Source organism: Schistocerca nitens, chromosome 2, assembly GCF_023898315.1.
Source record: "Schistocerca nitens isolate TAMUIC-IGC-003100 chromosome 2, iqSchNite1.1, whole genome shotgun sequence".
NCBI lineage: Eukaryota > Metazoa > Arthropoda > Insecta > Orthoptera > Acrididae > Schistocerca > Schistocerca nitens.
In genome coordinates, this window is record NC_064615.1 from 1,148,442,493 (window position 1) to 1,148,467,284 (window position 24,792).

A 24,792-nucleotide genomic window follows, 5' to 3' on the forward strand; every position below is an offset into this window, starting at 1 on the left:
TTGTGTGTTATTTCGGCAATGTGAGGGAGCGAGGGATGCAGTAAAGGAGGAATAATGCATCGGAAAAGAGATACTCGGAACCCCAAAGATAATCCTATCGTTTCCGTAGAAACGTATCTCGTTTTAGAAAGATAATGCAGGGAACCCAGAGTATATCATATGGACGCAAATTGTGTGTTAATTAGTCAATGTGAGGGCGCGAGGGATGCAGTAAAGGAGGAATAATGAATCGGAAAAGAGATACTCGACTACCAAAAGAAAATCCTATCGTTTCCGTAGAAACGTATCTCGTTTTAGAAAGATAATGCAGGGAACCCAGAGTATTTCATATGGACGCAAATTGTGTGCTAATTCGGCAATGTGAGGGAGCGAGGGATGCAGTAAAGGAGGAATAATGCATCGGAAAAGAGATACTCGACTCCCAAAAGAAAATCCTATCGTTTCCGTAGAAAAGTATCTCGATTTAGAAGGACAATGCAGGGAATCCAGAGTATTTCATATGGACGCAAATTGTGTGTTAATTCGTCAATGTGAGGGAGCGAGGGATGCAGTAATGGAGGAATAATGCATCGGAAAAGAGATACTCGACTCCCAAAAGAAAATCCTATCGTTTCCGTAGAAACGTATCTTGATTTTGAACGACAATGCAGGGAATCCAGATTATTTCATATGGACGCAAACTGTGTGTTAATTCGTCAGTGCGAGGGAGCAAGGGATGCAGTAAAGGAGGAATAATGCATCGGAAAAGAGATACTCGACTGTCAAAAGAAAATCCTATCGTATTCGTAGAAACGTATCTCGATTTAGAAGGACAATGCAGGGAACCCAGAGTAATTAATATGGACGGAAATTGTGTGTTAAATCGTCAATGTGAGGGAGCGAGGGATGCAGTAAAGGAGCAATAATGCATCGGAAAAGAGATATTCGGAACCCCAAAGAAAATCCTATCGTTTCCGTAGAAACGTATCTCGATTTAGAAGGACAATACAGGGAATCCACAGTATTTCATATGGACGCAAATTGTGTGTTAATTCGTCAATGTGAGGGAGCGAGGGATGCAGTAAAGGAGGAATAATGAATCGGAAAAGAGATACTCGACTACCAAAAGAAAATCCTATCGTTTCCGTAGAAACGTATCTCGTTTTAGAAAGATAATGCAGGGAACCCAGAGTATTTCATATGGACGCAAATTGTGTGCTAATTCGGCAATGTGAGGGAGCGAGGGATGCAGTAAAGGAGGAATAATGCATCGGAAAAGAGATACTCGACTCCCAAAAGAAAATCCTATCGTTTCCGTAGAAAAGTATCTCGATTTAGAACGACAATGCAGGGAATCCAGAGTATTTCATATGTTAGCAAATTGTGTGTTAATTCGTCAATGTGTGGGAGCGAGGGATGCAGTAAAGGAGGAATAATGAATCGGAAAAGAGATACTCGACTACCAAAAGAAAATCCTATCGTTTTCGTAGAAACGTATCTCGTTTTAGAAAGATAATGCAGGGAACCCAGAGTATTTCATATGGACGCAAATTGTGTGCTAACTCGGCAATGTGAGGGGGCGAGGGATGCAGTAAAGGAGGAATAATGCATCGGAAAAGAGATACTCGACTCCCAAAAGAAAATCTTATCGTTTCCGTAGAAAAGTATCTCGATTTAGAAGGACAATGCAGGAAATCCAGATTATTTCATATGGACGCAAACTGTGTGTTAATTCGTCAGTGTGAGGGAGCGAGGGATGCAGTAAAGGAGGAATAATGCATCGGAAAAGAGATACTCGACTGTCAAAAGAAAATCCTATCGTATTCGTAGAAACGTATCTCGATTTAGAAGGACAATGCAAGGAATCCAGAGTATTTCATATGGACGCAAATTGTGTGTTAATTCGTCAATGTGAGGGAGTGTGGGATGCAGTAAAGGAGGAATAACGCATCGGAAAAGAGATACTCGGAACCCCAAAGAAAATCCTATCGTTTCCGTAGAAACGTATCTCGATTTTGAAGGACAATGCAGGGAATTAAGAGTATTTCATATGGACGCAAATTGTGTGTTAATTCGTCAGTGTGAGGGAGCGAGGGATGCAGTAAACGAGTAATAATGCATCGGAAAAGAGATACTCGAACCCCAAAGAAAATCCTATCGTTTCTGTAGAAACGTATCTCGATTTAGAAGGACAATGCAGGGAATCCAGAGTATTTCATATGGACGCAAATTGTGTGTTAATTCGTCAATGTGAGGGAGCGAGGGATGCAGTAAAGGAGGAATAATGCATCGGAAAAGAGATACTCGACTCCCAAAAGAAAATCCTATCGTTTCCGTAGAAACGTATCTCGTTTTAGAAAGATAATGCAGGGAACCCAGAGTATTTCATTTGGACGCAAATTGTGTGTTAATTCGTCAATGTGAGGGAGCGAGGGATGCAGTAAAGGAGCAATAATGCATCGGAAAAGAGATATTCGGAACCCCAAAGAAAATCCTATCGTTTCCGTAGAAACGTATCTCGATTTAGAAGGACAATACAGGGAATCCACAGTATTTCATATAGACGCAAATTGTGTGTTAATTCGTCAATGTGAGGGAGCGAGGGACGCAGTAAAGGAGGAATAATGAATCGGAAAAGAGATACTCGGAACCCCAAAGAAAATCCTATCGTTTCCGTAGAAACATATCTCGATTTAGAAGGACAATGCAGGGAATCCAGAGTATTTCTTATGGACGCAAATTGTGTGTTAATTCGTCAATGTGAGGGAGAGAGGGATGCAGTAAAGGAGGAATAATGCTTCGGAAAAGAGATACTCGACTCTCAAAAAAAAATCCCATCGTTTCCGTAGAAATGTATCTCGATTTAGAAGGACAATGCAGGGAATTCAGAGTATTTCATATGGACGCAAATTGTGTGATAATTCGTCAATGTTAGGGAGCGAGGGATGCAGTAAAGGAGGAATAACCCATCGGAAAAGTGATACTCGGAACCCCAAAGAAAATCCTATCGTTTCCATAGAAACGTATCTCGATTTAGAAGGAGAATGCAGGGAATCCAGAGTATTTCATATGGACGCAAATCGTGTGTTAATTCGTCAATGTTAGGGAGCGAGGGATGCAGTAAAGGAGGAATAATGCATCGGAAAAGAGGTACTCGGAAACCCAAACAAAATCTTATCGTTTCCGTAGAAACATATCTCGATTTAGAAGGACAATGCAGGGAACCCAGAGTATTTCATATGGACGCAAATTGTGTGTTAATTCGTCAATGTGAGGGAGCGAAGGATGCAGTAAAGAAGGAATAATGCATCGGAAAAGAGATACTCGGGACCCCAAAGAAAATGTTATCGTTTCCATAGAAACGTATCTCGATTAAGAAGGACAATGCAGAGAAACCAGAGTATTTCATATGGACGCAAATTGTGTGTTAATTCGTCAATTTCAGGGAGCGAGGGATGCAGTAAAGGAGGAATAATGCATCGGAAAAGAGATACTCGGAACCCCAAAGAAAATCCTATCGTTTCCGTAGAAACGTATCTCGATTTAGAAGGACAATGCAGGGAATCCAGAGTATTTCATATGGACGCAAATTGTGTGTTAATTCGTCAATGTGAGGGAGCGAGGGATGCAGTAAAGGAGGAATAATGCATCGGAAAAGAGATACTCGGAACCCCAAAGAAAATCCTATCGTTTCCGTAGAAACGTATCTCGATTTAGAAGGACAATGCAGGGAATCCAGTGTATTTCATATGGACGCAAATAGTGTGTTAATTCGTCAAAGTTAGGGTGCGAGGGATGCAGTAAAGGAGGAATAATGCATCGGAAAAGAGATACTCGGAACCCCAAAGAAAATCCTATCGTTTCCGTAGAAACGTATCTCGATTTAGAAGGACAATGCAGGGACTCCAGAGTATTTCATATGGACGCAAATTGTGTGTTAATTCGTCAATGTTAGATAGCGAGGGATGCAGTAAAGGAGGAATAATGCATCGGAAAAGAGATACTCGGAAACCCAAAGACAATCTTATCGTTTCCGTAGAAACGTATCTCGATTTAGAAGGACAATGCAGGGAACCCAGAGTATTTCATATGGACGAAAATTGTGTGTTAATTCGTCAATGTGAGGGAGCGAGGGATGCAGTAAAGGAGGAATAATGCATCGGAAAAGAGATACTCGACTACCAAAAGAAAATCCTATCGTTTCCGTAGAAACGTATCTCGTTTTAGAAAGATAATGCAGGGAACCCAGAGTATTTCATATGGACTCAAATTGTGTGCTAATTCGGCAATGTGAGGGAGCGAGGGATGTAGTAAAGGAGGAATAATGCATCGGAAAAGAGATACTCGTAACCCCAAAGAAAATCCTATCGTTTCCGTAGAAACGTATCTAGATTTACAGGGTGTTTCAAAAATGACCGGTATATTTGAAACGGCAATAAAAACTAAACGAACAGCGATAGAAATACACCGTTTGTTGCAATATGCTTGGGACAACAGTACATTTTCAGGCAGACAAACTTTCGAAATTACAGTAGTCACAATTTTCAACAACAGATGGCGCTGCGGTCTGGGAGACTCTATAGTACGATATTTTCCACATATCCACCATGCGTAGCAATAATATGGCGTAGTCTCTGAATGAAATTACCCGAAACCTTTGACAACGTGTCTGGCGGAATGGCTTCACATGCAGATGAGATGTACTGCTTCAGCTGTTCAATTGTTTCTGGATTCTGGCGGTACACCTGGTCTTTCAAGTGTCCCCACAGAAAGAAGTCACAGGGGTTCATGTCTGGCGAATAGGGAGGCCAATCCACGCCGCCTCCTGTATGTTTCGGATAGCCCAAAGCAGTCACACGATCATCGAAATATTCATTCAGGAAATTAAAGACGTCGGCCGTGCGATGTGGCCGGGCACCATCTTGCATAAACCACGAGGTGTTCGCAGTGTCGTCTAAGGCAGTTTGTACCGCCACAAATTCACGAAGAATGTCCAGATACCGTGATGCAGTAATCGTTTCGGATCTGAAAAATGGGCCAATGATTCCTTTGGAAGACATGGCGCCCCAGACCAGTACTTTTTGAGGATGCAGGGACGATGGGACTGCAACATGGTGCTTTTCGGTTCCCCATATGCGCCAGTTCTGTTTATTGACGAAGCCGTCCAGGTAAAAATAAGCTTCGTCAGTAAACCAAATGCTGCCCACATGCATATCGCCGTCATCAATCCTGTGCACTATATCGTTAGCGAATGTCTCTCGTGCAGCAATGGTAGCGGCGCTGAGGGGTTGCCGCGTTTGAATTTTGTATGGATAGAGGTGTAAACTCTGGCGCATGAGACGATACGTGGACGTTGGCGTCATTTGGACCGCAGCTGCAATACGGCGAACGGAAACCCGAGGCCGCTGTTGGATCACCTGCTGCACTAGCTGCGCGTTGCCCCCTGTGGTTGGCGTACGCGGTCGCCCTACCTTTCCAGCACGTTCATCCGTCACGTTCCCAGTCCGTTGAAATTTTTCAAACAGATCCTTTATTGTATCGCTTTTCGGTCCTTTGGTTACATTAAACCTCCGTTGAAAATTCGTCTTGTTGCAACAACACTGTGTTCTAGGCGGTGGAATTCCAACACCAGAAAAATCCTCTGTTCTAAGGAATAAACCATGTTGTCCACAGCACACTTGCACGTTGTGAACAGCACACGCTTACAGCAGAAAGACGACGTACAGAATGGCGCACCCACAGACTGCGTTGTCTTCTATATCTTCCACATCACTTGCAGCGCCATCTGTTGTTGAAAATTGTAACTACTGTAATTTCGAAAGTTTGTCCGCCTGAAAATGTACTGTTGTCCCAAGCATATTGCAACAAACGGTGTATTTCTATCGCTGCTCGTTTAGGTTTTATTGCCGTTTCAAATATACCGGTCATTTTTGAAACACCCTGTAGAAGGACAATGCAGGGAATCCAGAGTATTTCATACGGACGCAAATTGTGTGTTAATTCGTCAATGTGAGGGAGCGAGGGATGCTGTAAAGGAGGAATAATGCACCGGAAAAGAGGTACTCGGAACCCAAAAGAAAATCCCATCGTTTCCGTAGAAACGTATCTCGATTTAGAAGGACAATGCAGGGAATCCAGAGTATTTCATATGGACGCAAATTGTGTGGTAATTCGTCAATGTGAGGGAGCGAGGGATGCAGTAAAGGAGGAATAATGCATCGGAAAAGAGATGCTCGACTCCCAAAAGAATATCCTATCGTTTCCATAGAAACGTATCTCGTTTTAGAACGACAATGCAGGGAATCCAGAGTATTTCATATGGACGCAAATTGTGTGTTAATTCGTCAATGTGAGGGAGCGAGGGATGCAGTAAAGGAGGAATAATGCATCGGAAAAGAGATACTCGATTCCCAAAAGAAAATCCTATCGTTTCCGTAGAAACGTATCTCGATTTAGAAGGACAATGCAGGGAATCCAGAGTATTTCATATGGACGCAAATTGTGTGTTAATTCGTCAATGTGAGGGAGTGAGGGATGCAGTAAAGGAGGAATAACGAATCGGAAAAGAGATACTCGGAACCCCAAACAAAATCCTATCGTTTCCGTAGAAACGTATCTCGATTTGAAGGACAATGCTGGGAATCCAGAGTATATCATATGGACGCAAATTGTGTGTTAATTCGTCAATGTGAGGGAGCGAGGGATGCAGTAAAGGAGGAATAATGCATCGGAAAAGAGATACTCGGAACCCCAAAGAAAATCCTATCGTTTCCGTAGAATCGTATCTCGATTTAGAAGGACAATGCAGGGAATCCAGAGTATTTCATGTGGACGCAAATTGTGTGTTAATTCGTCAATGTGAGGGTGCGAAGGATGCAGTAAAGAAGGAATAATGCATCGGAAAAGAGATACTCGGGACCCCAAAGAAAATGTTATCGTTTCCATAGAAACGTATCTCGATTAAGAAGGACAATGCAGAGAAACCAGAGTATTTCATATGGACGCAAATTGTGTGTGAATTCGTCAATTTCAGGGAGCGAGGGATGCAGTAAAGGAGGAATAATGCATCGGAAAAGAGATACTCGGAACCCCAAAGAAAATCCTATCGTTTCCGTAGAAACGTATCTCGATTTAGAAGGACAATGCAGGGAATCCAGAGTATTTCATATGGACGCAAATTGTGTGTTAATTCGTCAATGTGAGGGAGCGAGGGATGCAGTAAAGGAGGAATAATGCATCGGAAAAGAGATACTCGGAACCCCAAAGAAAATCCTATCGTTTCCGTAGAAACGTCTCTCGATTTAGAAGGACAATGCAGGGAATCCAGTGTATTTCATATGGACGCAAATAGTGTGTTAATTCGTCAAAGTTAGGGTGCGAGGGATGCAGTAAAGGAGGAATAATGCATCGGAAAAGAGATACTCGGAACCCCAAAGAAAATCCTATCGTTTCCGTAGAAACGTATCTCGATTTAGAAGGACAATGCAGGGACTCCAGAGTATTTCATATGGACGCAAATTGTGTGTTAATTCGTCAATGTTAGATAGCGAGGGATGCAGTAAAGGAGGAATAATGCATCGGAAAAGAGATAATCGGAAACCCAAAGACAATCTTATCGTTTCCGTAGAAACGTATCTCGATTTAGAAGGACAATGCAGGGAACCCAGAGTATTTCATATGGACGAAAATTGTGTGTTAATTCGTCAATGTGAGGGAGCGAGGGATGCAGTAAAGGAGGAATAATGCATCGGAAAAGAGATACTCGACTACCAAAAGAAAATCCTATCGTTTCCGTAGAAACGTATCTCGTTTTAGAAAGATAATGCAGGGAACCCAGAGTATTTCATATGGACTCAAATTGTGTGCTAATTCGGCAATGTGAGGGAGCGAGGGATGTAGTAAAGGAGGAATAATGCATCGGAAAAGAGATACTCGTAACCCCAAAGAAAATCCTATCGTTTCCGTAGAAACGTATCTAGATTTAGAAGGACAATGCAGGGAATCCAGAGTATTTCATACGGACGCAAATTGTGTGTTAATTCGTCAATGTGAGGGAGCGAGGGATGCTGTAAAGGAGGAATAATGCACCGGAAAAGAGGTACTCGGAACCCAAAAGAAAATCCCATCGTTTCCGTAGAAACGTATCTCGATTTAGAAGGACAATGCAGGGAATCCAGAGTATTTCATATGGACGCAAATTGTGTGGTAATTCGTCAATGTGAGGGAGCGAGGGATGCAGTAAAGGAGGAATAATGCATCGGAAAAGAGATGCTCGACTCCCAAAAGAATATCCTATCGTTTCCATAGAAACGTATCTCGTTTTAGAACGACAATGCAGGGAATCCAGAGTATTTCATATGGACGCAAATTGTGTGTTAATTCGTCAATGTGAGGGAGCGAGGGATGCAGTAAAGGAGGAATAATGCATCGGAAAAGAGATACTCGATTCCCAAAAGAAAATCCTATCGTTTCCGTAGAAACGTATCTCGATTTAGAAGGACAATGCAGGGAATCCAGAGTATTTCATATGGACGCAAATTGTGTGTTAATTCGTCAATGTGAGGGAGTGAGGGATGCAGTAAAGGAGGAATAACGAATCGGAAAAGAGATACTCGGAACCCCAAACAAAATCCTATCGTTTCCGTAGAAACGTATCTCGATTTGAAGGACAATGCTGGGAATCCAGAGTATATCATATGGACGCAAATTGTGTGTTAATTCGTCAATGTGAGGGAGCGAGGGATGCAGTAAAGGAGGAATAATGCATCGGAAAAGAGATACTCGGAACCCCAAAGAAAATCCTATCGTTTCCGTAGAATCGTATCTCGATTTAGAAGGACAATGCAGGGAATCCAGAGTATTTCATATGGACGCAAATTGTGTGTTAATTCGTCAATGTGAGGGAGCGAGGGATGCAGTGAAGGAGGAATAATGCATCGGAAAAGAGATACTCGACTCCCAAAAGAAAATTTTATCGTTTCCGTAGAAACGTATCTCTTTTTAGAAAGATAATGCAGGGAAAGCAGAGCATTTCATATGGACGCAAATTGTGTGTTATTTCGGCAATGTGAGGGAGCGAGGGATGCAGTAAAGGAGGAATAATGCATCGGAAAAGAGATACTCGGAACCCCAAAGTAAATCCTATCGTTTCCGTAGAAACGTATCTCGTTTTAGAAAGATAATGCAGGGAACCCAGAGTATATCATATGGACGCAAATTGTGTGTTAATTAGTCAATGTGAGGGCGCGAGGGATGCAGTAAAGGTGGAATAATGAATCGGAAAAGAGATACTTGACTACCAAAAGAAAATCCTATCGTTTCCGTAGAAACGTATCTCGTTATAGAAAGATAATGCAGGAAACCCAGAGTATTTCATATGGACGCAAATTGTGTGCTAATTCGGCAATGTGAGGGAGCGAGGGATGCAGTAAAGGAGGAATAATGCATCGGAAAAGAGATACTCGACTCCCAAAAGAAAATCCTATCGTTTCCGTAGAAAAGTATCTCGATTTAGAAGGACAATGCAGGGAATCCAGAGTATTTCATATGGACGCAAATTGTGTGTTAATTCGTCAATGTCAGGGAGCGAGGGATGCAGTAAAGGAGGAATAATGCATCGGAAAAGAGATACTCGACTCCCAAAAGAAAATCCTATCGTTTCCGTAGAAACGTATCTTGATTTAGAACGACAATGGAGGGAATCCAGAGTATTTCATATGGACGCAAACTGTGTGTTAATTCGGCAGTGTGAGGGAGCGAGGGATGCAGTAAAGGAGGAATAATGCATCGGAAAAGAGATACTCGACTGTCAAAAGAAAATCCTATCGTATTCGTAGAAACGTATCTCGATTTAGAAGGACAATGCAAGGAATCCAGAGTATTTCATATGGACGCAAATTGTGTGTTAATTCGTCAATGTGAGGGAGTGTGGGATGCAGTAAAGGAGGAATAACGCATCGGAAAAGAGATACTCGGAACCCCAAAGAAAATCCTATCGTTTCCGTAGAAACGTATCTCGATTTAGGACAATGCAGGGAATCCAGAGTATTTCATATGGACGCAAATTGTGTGTTAATTCGTCAATGTGAGGGAGCGAGGGATGCAGTAAAGGAGGAATAATGCATCGGAAAAGAGATACTCGACTCCCAAAAGGAAATCCTATCGTTTCCGTAGAAACGTATCTCGATTTAGAAGGACAATGCAGGGAATCCAGAGTATTTCATATGGACGCAAATTGTGTGTTAATTCGTCAATGTGAGGGAGCGAGGGATACAGTAAAGGAGGAATAATGCATCGGAAAAGAGATACTCGGAACCCCAAAGAAAATCCTATCGTTTCCGTAGAAACGTATCTCGATTTAGAAGGACAAAGCAGGGAATCCAGAGTATTTCATATGGACGCAAATTGTGTGTTAATTCGTCAATGTGAGGGAGCGAGGGATGCAGTAAAGGAGGAATAATGCATCGGAAAAGAGATACTCGGAAACCCAAACAAAATCTTATCGTTTCCGTAGAAACGTATCTCGATTTAGAAGGACAATTCAGGGAACCCAGAGTATTTCATATGGACGCTAATTGTGTGTTAATTCGTCAATGTGAGGGAGCGAAGGATGCAGTAAAGGAGGAATAATGCATCGGAAAAGATATACTCGGAACCCCAAAGAAAATGTTATCGTTTCCGTAGAAACGTATCTCGATTTAGAAGGACAATGCAGAGAAACCAGAGTATTTCATATGGACGCAAAGTGTGTGTTAATTCGTCAATGTGAGGGAGCGAGGGATGCAGTAAAGGAGGAATAATGCATCGGAAAAGAGATACTCGGAACCCCAAAGAAAATCCTATCGTTTCCGTAGAAACGTATCTCGATTTAGAAGGACAATGCAGGGAATCCATAGTATTTCATATGGACGCAAATTGTGTGTTAATTCGTCAATGTGAGGGAGCGAGGGATGCAGTAAAGGAGGAATAATGCATCGGAAAAGAGATACTCGACTCCCAAAAGAAAATCCTATCGTTTCCGTAGAAACGTATCTCGATTTAGAAGGACAATGCAGGGAATCCAGAGTATTTCATATGGACGCAAATTGTGTGTTAATTCGTCAATGTGAGGGAGCGAGGGATGCAGTAAAGGAGGAATAATGCATCGGAAAAGAGATACTCGGAACCCCAAAGAAAATCCTATCGTTTCTGTAGAAACGTATCTCGATTTAGAAGGACAATGCAGGGACTCCAGAGTATTTCATATGGACGCAAATTGTGTGTTAATTCGTCAATGTTAGATAGCGAGGGATGCAGTAAAGGAGGAATAATGCATCGGAAAAGAGATACTCGGAAACCCAAAGAAAATCCTATCGTTTCCGTAGAAACGTATCTCGATTTAGAAGGACAATGCAGGGAACCCAGAGTATATCATATGGACGCAAATTGTGTGTTAATTAGTCAATGTGAGGGCGCGAGGGATGCAGTAAAGGAGGAATAATGAATCGGAAAAGAGATACTCGACTCCCAAAAGAAAATCCTATCGTTTCCGTAGAAACATATCTCGATTTAGAAGGACAATGCAGGGAATCCAGAGTATTTCTTATGGACGCAAATTGTGTGTTAATTCGTCAATGTGAGGGAGAGAGGGATGCAGTAAAGGAGGAATAATGCATCGGAAAAGAGATACTCGACTCTCAAAAAAAAATCCCATCGTTTCCGTAGAAATGTATCTCGATTTAGAAGGACAATGCAGGGAATTCAGAGTATTTCATATGGACGCAAATTGTGTGATAATTCGTCAATGTTAGGGAGCGAGGGATGCAGTAAAGGAGGAATAACCCATCGGAAAAGTGATACTCGGAACCCCAAAGAAAATCCTATCGTTTCCATAGAAACGTATCTCGATTTAGAAGGAGAATGCAGGGAATCCAGAGTATTTCATATGGACGCAAATCGTGTGTTAATTCGTCAATGTTAGGGAGCGAGGGATGCAGTAAAGGAGGAATAATGCATCGGAAAAGAGGTACTCGGAAACCCAAACAAAATCTTATCGTTTCCGTAGAAACATATCTCGATTTAGAAGGACAATGCAGGGAACCCAGAGTATTTCATATGGACGCAAATTGTGTGTTAATTCGTCAATGTGAGGGAGCGAAGGATGCAGTAAAGAAGGAATAATGCATCGGAAAAGAGATACTCGGGACCCCAAAGAAAATGTTATCGTTTCCATAGAAACGTATCTCGATTAAGAAGGACAATGCAGAGAAACCAGAGTATTTCATATGGACGCAAATTGTGTGTTAATTCGTCAATTTCAGGGAGCGAGGGATGCAGTAAAGGAGGAATAATGCATCGGAAAAGAGATACTCGGAACCCCAAAGAAAATCCTATCGTTTCCGTAGAAACGTATCTCGATTTAGAAGGACAATGCAGGGAATCCAGAGTATTTCATATGGACGCAAATTGTGTGTTAATTCGTCAATGTGAGGGAGCGAGGGATGCAGTAAAGGAGGAATAATGCATCGGAAAAGAGATACTCGGAACCCCAAAGGAAATCCTATCGTTTCCGTAGAAACGTATCTCGATTTAGAAGGACAATGCAGGGAATCCAGTGTATTTCATATGGACGCAAATAGTGTGTTAATTCGTCAAAGTTAGGGTGCGAGGGATGCAGTAAAGGAGGAATAATGCATCGGAAAAGAGATACTCGGAACCCCAAAGAAAATCCTATCGTTTCCGTAGAAACGTATCTCGATTTAGAAGGACAATGCAGGGACTCCAGAGTATTTCATATGGACGCAAATTGTGTGTTAATTCGTCAATGTTAGATAGCGAGGGATGCAGTAAAGGAGGAATAATGCATCGGAAAAGAGATACTCGGAAACCCAAAGACAATCTTATCGTTTCCGTAGAAACGTATCTCGATTTAGAAGGACAATGCAGGGAACCCAGAGTATTTCATATGGACGAAAATTGTGTGTTAATTCGTCAATGTGAGGGAGCGAGGGATGCAGTAAAGGAGGAATAATGCATCGGAAAAGAGATACTCGACTACCAAAAGAAAATCCTATCGTTTCCGTAGAAACGTATCTCGTTTTAGAAAGATAATGCAGGGAACCCAGAGTATTTCATATGGACTCAAATTGTGTGCTAATTCGGCAATGTGAGGGAGCGAGGGATGTAGTAAAGGAGGAATAATGCATCGGAAAAGAGATACTCGTAACCCCAAAGAAAATCCTCTCGTTTCCGTAGAAACGTATCTAGATTTAGAAGGACAATGCAGGGAATCCAGAGTATTTCATACGGACGCAAATTGTGTGTTAATTCGTCAATGTGCGGGAGCGAGGGATGCTGTAAAGGAGGAATAATGCACCGGAAAAGAGGTACTCGGAACCCAAAAGAAAATCCCATCGTTTCCGTAGAAACGTATCTCGATTTAGAAGGACAATGCAGGGAATCCAGAGTATTTCATATGGACGCAAATTGTATGGTAATTCGTCAATGTGAGGGAGCGAGGGATGCAGTAAAGGAGGAATAATGCATCGGAAAAGAGATGCTCGACTCCCAAAAGAATATCCTATCGTTTCCATAGAAACGTATCTCGTTTTAGAACGACAATGCAGGGAATCCAGAGTATTTCATATGGACGCAAATTGTGTGTTAATTCGTCAATGTGAGGGAGCGAGGGATGCAGTAAAGGAGGAATAATGCATCGGAAAAGAGATACTCGATTCCCAAAAGAAAATCCTATCGTTTCCGTAGAAACGTATCTCGATTTAGAAGGACAATGCAGGGAATCCAGAGTATTTCATATGGACGCAAATTGTGTGTTAATTCGTCAATGTGAGGGAGTGAGGGATGCAGTAAAGGAGGAATAACGAATCGGAAAAGAGATACTCGGAACCCCAAACAAAATCCTATCGTTTCCGTAGAAACGTATCTCGATTTGAAGGACAATGCTGGGAATCCAGAGTATATCATATGGACGCAAATTGTGTGTTAATTCGTCAATGTGAGGGAGCGAGGGATGCAGTAAAGGAGGAATAATGCATCGGAAAAGAGATACTCGGAACCCCAAAGAAAATCCTATCGTTTCCGTAGAATCGTATCTCGATTTAGAAGGACAATGCAGGGAATCCAGAGTATTTCATGTGGACGCAAATTGTGTGTTAATTCGTCAATGTGAGGGTGCGAAGGATGCAGTAAAGAAGGAATAATGCATCGGAAAAGAGATACTCGGGACCCCAAAGAAAATGTTATCGTTTCCATAGAAACGTATCTCGATTAAGAAGGACAATGCAGAGAAACCAGAGTATTTCATATGGACGCAAATTGTGTGTTAATTCGTCAATTTCAGGGAGCGAGGGATGCAGTAAAGGAGGAATAATGCATCGGAAAAGAGATACTCGGAACCCCAAAGAAAATCCTATCGTTTCCGTAGAAACGTATCTCGATTTAGAAGGACAATGCAGGGAATCCAGAGTATTTCATATGGACGCAAATTGTGTGTTAATTCGTCAATGTGAGGGAGCGAGGGATGCAGTAAAGGAGGAATAATGCATCGGAAAAGAGATACTCGGAACCCCAAAGAAAATCCTATCGTTTCCGTAGAAACGTATCTCGATTTAGAAGGACAATGCAGGGAATCCAGTGTATTTCATATGGACGCAAATAGTGTGTTAATTCGTCAAATTTAGTGTGCGAGGGATGCAGTAAAGGAGGAATAATGCATCGGAAAAGAGATACTCGGAACCCCAAAGAAAATCCTATCGTTTCCGTAGAAACGTATCTCGATTTAGAAGGACAATGCAGGGACTCCAGAGTATTTCATATGGACGCAAATTGTGTGTTAATTCGTCAATGTTAGATAGCGAGGGATGCAGTAAAGGAGGAATAATGCATCGGAAAAGAGATACTCGGAAACCCAAAGACAATCTTATCGTTTCCGTAGAAACGTATCTCGATTTAGAAGGACAATGCAGGGAACCCAGAGTATTTCATATGGACGAAAATTGTGTGTTAATTCGTCAATGTGAGGGAGCGAGGGATGCAGTAAAGGAGGAATAATGCATCGGAAAAGAGATACTCGACTACCAAAAGAAAATCCTATCGTTTCCGTAGAAACGTATCTCGTTTTAGAAAGATAATGCAGGGAACCCAGAGTATTTCATATGGACTCAAATTGTGTGCTAATTCGGCAATGTGAGGGAGCGAGGGATGTAGTAAAGGAGGAATAATGCATCGGAAAAGAGATACTCGTAACCCCAAAGAAAATCCTATCGTTTCCGTAGAAACGTATCTAGATTTAGAAGGACAATGCAGGGAATCCAGAGTATTTCATACGGACGCAAATTGTGTGTTAATTCGTCAATGTGAGGGAGCGAGGGATGCTGTAAAGGAGGAATAATGCACCGGAAAAGAGGTACTCGGAACCCAAAAGAAAATCCCATCGTTTCCGTAGAAACGTATCTCGATTTAGAAGGACAATGCAGGGAATCCAGAGTATTTCATATGGACGCAAATTGTGTGGTAATTCGTCAATGTGAGGGAGCGAGGGATGCAGTAAAGGAGGAATAATGCATCGGAAAAGAGATGCTCGACTCCCAAAAGAATATCCTATCGTTTCCATAGAAACGTATCTCGTTTTAGAACGACAATGCAGGGAATCCAGAGTATTTCATATGGACGCAAATTGTGTGTTAATTCGTCAATGTGAGGGAGCGAGGGATGCAGTAAAGGAGGAATAATGCATCGGAAAAGAGATACTCGATTCCCAAAAGAAAATCCTATCGTTTCCGTAGAAACGTATCTCGATTTAGAAGGACAATGCAGGGAATCCAGAGTATTTCATATGGACGCAAATTGTGTGTTAATTCGTCAATGTGAGGGAGTGAGGGATGCAGTAAAGGAGGAATAACGAATCGGAAAAGAGATACTCGGAACCCCAAACAAAATCCTATCGTTTCCGTAGAAACGTATCTCGATTTGAAGGACAATGCTGGGAATCCAGAGTATATCATATGGACGCAAATTGTGTGTTAATTCGTCAATGTGAGGGAGCGAGGGATGCAGTAAAGGAGGAATAATGCATCGGAAAAGAGATACTCGGAACCCCAAAGAAAATCCTATCGTTTCCGTAGAATCGTATCTCGATTTAGAAGGACAATGCAGGGAATCCAGAGTATTTCATATGGACGCAAATTGTGTGTTAATTCGTCAATGTGAGGGAGCGAGGGATGCAGTGAAGGAGGAATAATGCATCGGAAAAGAGATACTCGACTCCCAAAAGAAAATTTTATCGTTTCCGTAGAAACGTATCTCATTTTAGAAAGATAATGCAGGGAAAGCAGAGCATTTCATATGGACGCAAATTGTGTGTTATTTCGGCAATGTGAGGGAGCGAGGGATGCAGTAAAGGAGGAATAATGCATCGGAAAAGAGATACTCGGAACCCCAAAGAAAATCCTATCGTTTCCGTAGAAACGTATCTCGTTTTAGAAAGATAATGCAGGGAACCCAGAGTATATCATATGGACGCAAATTGTGTGTTAATTAGTCAATGTGAGGGCGCGAGGGATGCAGTAAAGGTGGAATAATGAATCGGAAAAGAGATACTTGACTACCAAAAGAAAATCCTATCGTTTCCGTAGAAACGTATCTCGTTATAGAAAGATAATGCAGGAAACCCAGAGTATTTCATATGGACGCAAATTGTGTGCTAATTCGGCAATGTGAGGGAGCGAGGGATGCAGTAAAGGAGGAATAATGCATCGGAAAAGAGATACTCGACTCCCAAAAGAAAATCCTATCGTTTCCGTAGAAAAGTATCTCGATTTAGAAGGACAATGCAGGGAATCCAGAGTATTTCATATGGACGCAAATTGTGTGTTAATTCGTCAATGTCAGGGAGCGAGGGATGCAGTAAAGGAGGAATAATGCATCGGAAAAGAGATACTCGACTCCCAAAAGAAAATCCTATCGTTTCCGTAGAAACGTATCTTGATTTAGAACGACAATGGAGGGAATCCAGAGTATTTCATATGGACGCAAACTGTGTGTTAATTCGGCAGTGTGAGGGAGCGAGGGATGCAGTAAAGGAGGAATAATGCATCGGAAAAGAGATACTCGACTGTCAAAAGAAAATCCTATCGTATTCGTAGAAACGTATCTCGATTTAGAAGGACAATGCAAGGAATCCAGAGTATTTCATATGGACGCAAATTGTGTGTTAATTCGTCAATGTGAGGGAGTGTGGGATGCAGTAAAGGAGGAATAACGCATCGGAAAAGAGATACTCGGAACCCCAAAGAAAATCCTATCGTTTCCGTAGAAACGTATCTCGATTTAGGACAATGCAGGGAATCCAGAGTATTTCATATGGACGCAAATTGTGTGTTAATTCGTCAATGTGAGGGAGCGAGGGATGCAGTAAAGGAGGAATAATGCATCGGAAAAGAGATACTCGACTCCCAAAAGGAAATCCTATCGTTTCCGTAGAAACGTATCTCGATTTAGAAGGACAATGCAGGGAATCCAGAGTATTTCATATGGACGCAAATTGTGTGTTAATTCGTCAATGTGAGGGAGCGAGGGATACAGTAAAGGAGGAATAATGCATCGGAAAAGAGATACTCGGAACCCCAAAGAAAATCCTATCGTTTCCGTAGAAACGTATCTCGATTTAGAAGGACAAAGCAGGGAATCCAGAGTATTTCATATGGACGCAAATTGTGTGTTAATTCGTCAATGTGAGGGAGCGAGGGATGCAGTAAAGGAGGAATAATGCATCGGAAAAGAGATACTCGGAAACCCAAACAAAATCTTATCGTTTCCGTAGAAACGTATCTCGATTTAGAAGGACAATTCAGGGAACCCAGAGTATTTCATATGGACGCTAATTGTGTGTTAATTCGTCAATGTGAGGGAGCGAAGGATGCAGTAAAGGAGGAATAATGCATCGGAAAAGATATACTCGGAACCCCAAAGAAAATGTTATCGTTTCCGTAGAAACGTATCTCGATTTAGAAGGACAATGCAGAGAAACCAGAGTATTTCATATGGACGCAAAGTGTGTGTTAATTCGTCAATGTGAGGGAGCGAGGGATGCAGTAAAGGAGGAATAATGCATCGGAAAAGAGATACTCGGAACCCCAAAGAAAATCCTATCGTTTCCGTAGAAACGTATCTCGATTTAGAAGGACAATGCAGGGAATCCAGAGTATTTCATATGGACGCAAATTGTGTGTTAATTCGTCAATGTGAGGGAGCGAGGGATGCAGTAAAGGAGGAATAATGCATCGGAAAAGAGATACTCGACTCCCAAAAGAAAATCCTATCGTTTCCGTAGAAACGTATCTCGATTTAGAAGGACAATGCAGGGAATCCAGAGTATTTCATATGGACGCAAATTGTGTGTTAATTCGTCAATGTGAGGGAGCGAGGGATGCAGTAAAGGAGGAATAATGCATCGGAAAAGAGATACTCGGAACCCCAAAGAAAATCCTATCGTTTCTGTAGAAACGTATCTCGATTTAGAAGGACAATGCAGGGACTCCAGAGTATTTCATATGGACGCAAATTGTGTGTTAATTCGTCAATGTTAGATAGCGAGGGATGCAGTAAAGGAGGAATAATGCATCGGAAAAGAGATACTCGGAAACCCAAAGAAAATCCTATCGTTTCCGTAGAAACGTATCTCGATTTAGAAGGACAATGCAGGGAACCCAGAGTATATCATATGGACGCAAATTGTGTGTTAATTAGTCAATGTGAGGGCGCGAGGGATGCAGTAAAGGAGGAATAATGAATCGGAAAAGAGATACTTGACTACCAAAAGAAAATCCTATCGTTTCCGTAGAAACGTATCTCGTTTTAGAAAGATAATGCAGGGAACCCAGAGTATTTCATATGGACGCAAATTGTGTGTTAATTCGTCAATTTCAGGGAGCGAGGGATGCAGTAAAGGAGGAATAATGCATCGGAAAAGAGATACTCGGAACCCCAAAGAAAATCCTATCGTTTCCGTAGAAACGTATCTCGATTTAGAAGGACAATGCAGGGAATCCAGAGTATTTCATATGGACGCAAATTGTGTGTTAATTCGTCAATGTGAGGGAGCGAGGGATGCAGTAAACTAGGAATAATGCATCGGAAAAGAGATACTCGACTCCCAAAAGAAAATCCTATCGTTTCTGTAGAAACGTATCTTGATTTAGAACGACAATGCAAGGAATCCAGAGTATTTCATATGGACGCAAACTGTGTGTTAATTCGGCAGTGTGATGGAGCGAGGGATGCAGTAAAGGAGGAATAATGCATCGGAAAAGAGATACTCGACTGTCAAAAGAAAATCCTTTCGTATTCGTAGAAACGTATCTCGATTTAGAAGGACAATGCAAGGAATCCAGAGTATTTCATATGGACGCAAATTGTGTGTTAATTCGTCAATGTGAGGGAGTGTGGGATGCAGTAAAGGAGGAATAACGCATCGGAAAAGAGATACTCGGAACCCCAAAGAAAATCCTATCGTTTCCGTAGAAACGTATCTCGATTTTGAAGGACAATGCAGGGAATCCAGAGTATTTCATATGGACGCAAATTGTGTGTTAATTCGTCAATGTGAGGGAGCGAGGGATGCAGTAAAGGAGGAATAATGCATCGGAAAAGAGATACTCGAACCCCAAAGAAAATCCTATCGTTTCCGTAGAAACGTATCTCGATTTAGGACAATGCAGGGAATCCAGAGTATTTCATATGGACGCAAATTGTGTGTTAATTCGTCAATGTGAGGGAGCGAGGGATGCAGTAAAGGAGGAATAATGCATCGGAAAAGAGATACTCGACTCCCAAAAGAAAATCCTATCGTTTCCGTAGAAACGTATCTTGATTTAGAACGACAATGCAGGGAATCCAGAGTATTTCATATGGACGCAAACTGTGTGTTAATTCGTCAATGTGAGGGAGCGAGGGATGCAGTAAAGGAGGAATAATGCATCGGAAAAGAGATACTCGACTCCCAAAAGAAAATCCTATCGTTTCCGTAGAAAGGTATCTCGATTTAGAAGGACAATGCAGGGAATCCAGAGTATTTCATATGGACGCAAATTGTGTGTTAATTCGTCAATGTGAGGGAGCGAGGGATGCAGTAAAGGAGGAATAATGCATCGGAAAAGAGATACTCGGAACCCCAAAGAAAATCCTATGGTTTCCGTAGAAACGTATCTCGATTTAGAAGGACAATGCAGGGAATCCAGAGTATTTCATATGGACGCAAATTGTGTGTTAATTCGTCAATGTGAGGGAGCGAGGGATGCAGTAAAGGAGGAATAATGCATCGGAAAAGAGATACTCGACTCCCAAAAGAAAATCCTATCGTTTCCGTAGAAACGTATCTCGATTTAGAAGGACAATGCAGGGAATCCAGAGTATTTCATATGGGCGCAAATAGTGTGTTAATTCGTCAATGTGAGGGAGCGAGGGATGCAGTAAAGGAGGAATAATGCATCGGAAAAGAGATACTCGGAACCCCAAAGAAAATCCTATCGTTTCCGTAGAAACGTATCTCGATTTAGAAGGACAATGCAGGGAATCCAGTGTATTTCATATGGACGCAAATCGTGTGTTAATTCGTCAAAGTTAGGGAGCGAGGGATGCAGTAAAGGAGGAATAATGCATCGGAAAATAGATACTCGGAACCCCAAAGAAAATCCTATCGTTTCCGTAGAAACGTATCTCGATTTAGAAGGACAATGCAGGGACTCCAGAGTATTTCTTATGGACGCAAATTGTGTGTTAATTCGTCAATGTGAGGGAGCGAGGGATGCAGTAAAGGAGGAATAATGCATCGGAAAAGAGATACTCGGAACCCCAAAGAAAATCCTATCGTTTCCGTAGAAACGTATCTCGATTTAGAAGGACAATGCAGGGAACCCAGAGTATTTCATATGGACGCAAATTGTGTGTTAATTCGTCAATGTGAGGGAGCGAGGGATGCAGTAAAGGAGGAATAATGCATCGGAAAAGAGATACTCGGAACCCCAAAGAAAATCCGATCGTTTCCGTAGAAACGTATCTCGATTTGAAGGACAATGCAGGGAATCCAGAGTATATCATATGGACGCAAATTGTGTGTTAATTAGTCAATGTGAGGGCGCGAGGGATGCAGTAAAGGAGGAATAATGAATCGGAGAAGAGATACTTGACTACCAAAAGAAAATCCTATCGTTTCCGTAGAAACGTATCTCGTTTTAGAAAGATAATGCAGGGAACCCAGAGTATTTCATATGGACGCAAATTGTGTGTTAATTCGTCAATGTGAGGGAGCGAGGGATGCAGTAAAGGAGGAATAATGCATCGGAAAAGAGACACTCGACCCCCAAAAGAAACTCCTATCGTTTCCGTAGAAAAGTATCTCGATTTAGAAGGACAAAGCAGGGAATCCAGAGTATTTCATATGGACGCTAATTGTGTGTTAATTCGTCAATGTGAGGGAGCGAGGGATGCAGTAAAGGAGGAATAATGCATCGGAGAGGAGATACTCGACTCCCAAAAGAAAATCCTTTCGTATTCGTAGAAACGTATCTCGATTTAGAAGGACAATGCAAGGAATCCAGAGTATTTCATATGGACGCAAATTGTGTGTTAATTCGTCAATGTGAGGGAGTGTGGGATGCAGTAAAGGAGGAATAACGCATCGGAAAAGAGATACTCGGAACCCCAAAGAAAATCCTATCGTTTCCGTAGAAACGTATCTCGATTTTGAAGGACAATGCAGGGAATCCAGAGTATTTCATATGGACGCAAATTGTGTGTTAATTCGTCAATGTGAGGGAGCGAGGGATGCAGTAAACTAGGAATAATGCATCGGAAAAGAGATACTCGACTCCCAAAAGAAAATCCTATCGTTTCCGTAGAAACGTATCTTGATTTAGAACGACAATGCAGGGAATCCAGAGTATTTCATATGGACGCAAACTGTGTGTTAATTCGTCAATGTGAGGGAGTGTGGGATGCAGTAAAGGAGGAATAACGCATCGGAAAAGAGATACTCGGAACCCCAAAGAAAATCCTATCGTTTCCGTAGAAACGTATCTCGATTTTGAAGGACAATGCAGGGAATCCAGAGTATTTCATATGGACGCAAATTGTGTGTTAATTCGTCAATGTGAGGGAGCGAGGGATGCAGTAAAGGAGGAATAATGCATCGGAAAAGAGATACTCGAACCCCAAAGAAAATCCTATCGTTTCCGTAGAAACGTATCTCGATTTAGGACAATGCAGGGAATCCAGAGTATTTCATATGGACGCAAATTGTGTGTTAATTCGTCAATGTGAGGGAGCGAGGGATGCAGTAAAGGAGGAATAATGCATCGGAAAAGAGATACTCGACTCCCAAAAGAAAATCCTATCGTTTCCGTAGAAACGTATCTTGATTTAGAACGACAATGCAGGGAATCCAGAGTATTTCATATGGACGCAAACTGTGTGTTAATTCGTCAATGTGAGGGAGCGAGGGATGCAGTAAAGGAGGAATAATGCATCGGAAAAGAGATACTCGACTCCCAAAAGAAAATCCTATCGTTTCCGTAGAAAGGTATCTCGATTTAGAAGGACAATGCAGGGAATCCAGAGTATTTCATATGGACGCAAATTGTGTGTTAATTCGTCAATGTGAGGGAGCGAGGGATGCAGTAAAGGAGGAATAATGCATCGGAAAAGAGATACTCGGAACCCCAAAGAAAATCCTATGGTTTCCGTAGAAACGTATCTCGATTTAGAAGGACAATGCAGGGAATCCAGAGTATTTCATATGGACGCAAATTGTGTGTTAATTCGTCAATGTGAGGGAGCGAGGGATGCAGTAAAGGAGGAATAATGCATCGGAAAAGAGATACTCGACTCCCAAAAGAAAATCCTATCGTTTCCGTAGAAACGTATCTCGATTTAGAAGGACAATGCAGGGAATCCAGAGTATTTCATATGGGCGCAAATAGTGTGTTAATTCGTCAATGTGAGGGAGCGAGGGATGCAGTAAAGGAGGAATAATGCATCGGAAAAGAGATACTCGGAACCCCAAAGAAAATCCTATCGTTTCCGTAGAAACGTATCTCGATTTAGAAGGACAATGCAGGGACTCCAGAGTATTTCTTATGGACGCAAATTGTGTGTTAATTCGTCAATGTGAGGGAGCGAGGGATGCAGTAAAGGAGGAATAATGCATCGGAAAAGAGATACTCGGAACCCCAAAGAAAATCCTATCGTTTCCGTAGAAACGTATCTCGATTTAGAAGGACAATGCAGGGAACCCAGAGTATGTCATATGGACGCAAATTGTGTGTTAATTCGTCAATGTGAGGGAGCGAGGGATGCAGTAAAGGAGGAATAATGCATCGGAAAAGAGATACTCGGAACCCCAAAGAAAATCCGATCGTTTCCGTAGAAACGTATCTCGATTTGAAGGACAATGCAGGGAATCCAGAGTATATCATATGGACGCAAATTGTGTGTTAATTAGTCAATGTGAGGGCGCGAGGGATGCAGTAAAGGAGGAATAATGAATCGGAGAAGAGATACTTGACTACCAAAAGAAAATCCTATCGTTTCCGTAGAAACGTATCTCGTTTTAGAAAGATAATGCAGGGAACCCAGAGTATTTCATATGGACGCAAATTGTGTGTTAATTCGTCAATGTGAGGGAGCGAGGGATGCAGTAAAGGAGGAATAATGCATCGGAAAAGAGACACTCGACCCCCAAAAGAAACTCCTATCGTTTCCGTAGAAAAGTATCTCGATTTAGAAGGACAAAGCAGGGAATCCAGAGTATTTCATATGGACGCTAATTGTGTGTTAATTCGTCAATGTGAGGGAGCGAGGGATGCAGTAAAGGAGGAATAATGCATCGGAAAAGAGATACTCGACTCCCAAAAGAAAATCCTATCGTTTCCGTAGAAACGTATCTTGATTTAGAACGACAATGCAGGGAATCCAGAGTATTTCATATGGACGCAAACTGTGTGTTAATTCGTCAATGTGAGGGAGCGAGGGATGCAGTAAAGGAGGAATAATGCATCGGAAAAGAGATACTCGACTCCCAAAAGAAAATCCTATCGTTTCCGTAGAAAAGTATCTCGATTTAGAAGGACAATGCAGGGAATCCAGAGTATTTCATATGGACGCAAATTGTGTGTTAATTCGTCAATGTGAGGGAGCGAGGGATGCAGTAAAGGAGGAATAATGCATCGTAAAAGAGATACTCGGAACCCCAAAGAAAATCCTATGGTTTCCGTAGAAACGTATCTCGATTTAGAAGGACAATGCAGGGAATCCAGAGTATTTCATATGGACGCAAATTGTGTGTTAATTCGTCAATGTGAGGGAGCGAGGGATGCAGTAAAGGAGGAATAATGCATCGGAAAAGAGATACTCGACTCCCAAAAGAAAATCCTATCGTTTCCGTAGAAACGTATCTCGATTTAGAAGGACAATGCAGGGAATCCAGAGTATTTCATATGGACGCAAATAGTGTGTTAATTCGTCAATGTGAGGGAGCGAGGGATGCAGTAAAGGAGGAATAATGCATCGGAAAAGAGATACTCGGAACCCCAAAGAAAATCCTATCGTTTCCGTAGAAACGTATCTCGATTTAGAAGGACAATGCAGGGAATCCAGTGTATTTCATATGGACGCAAATCGTGTGTTAATTCGTCAAAGTTAGGGAGCGAGGGATGCAGTAAAGGAGGAATAATGCATCGGAAAAGAGATACTCGGAACCCCAAAGAAAATCCTATCGTTTCCGTAGAAACGTATCTCGATTTAGAAGGACAATGCAGGGAC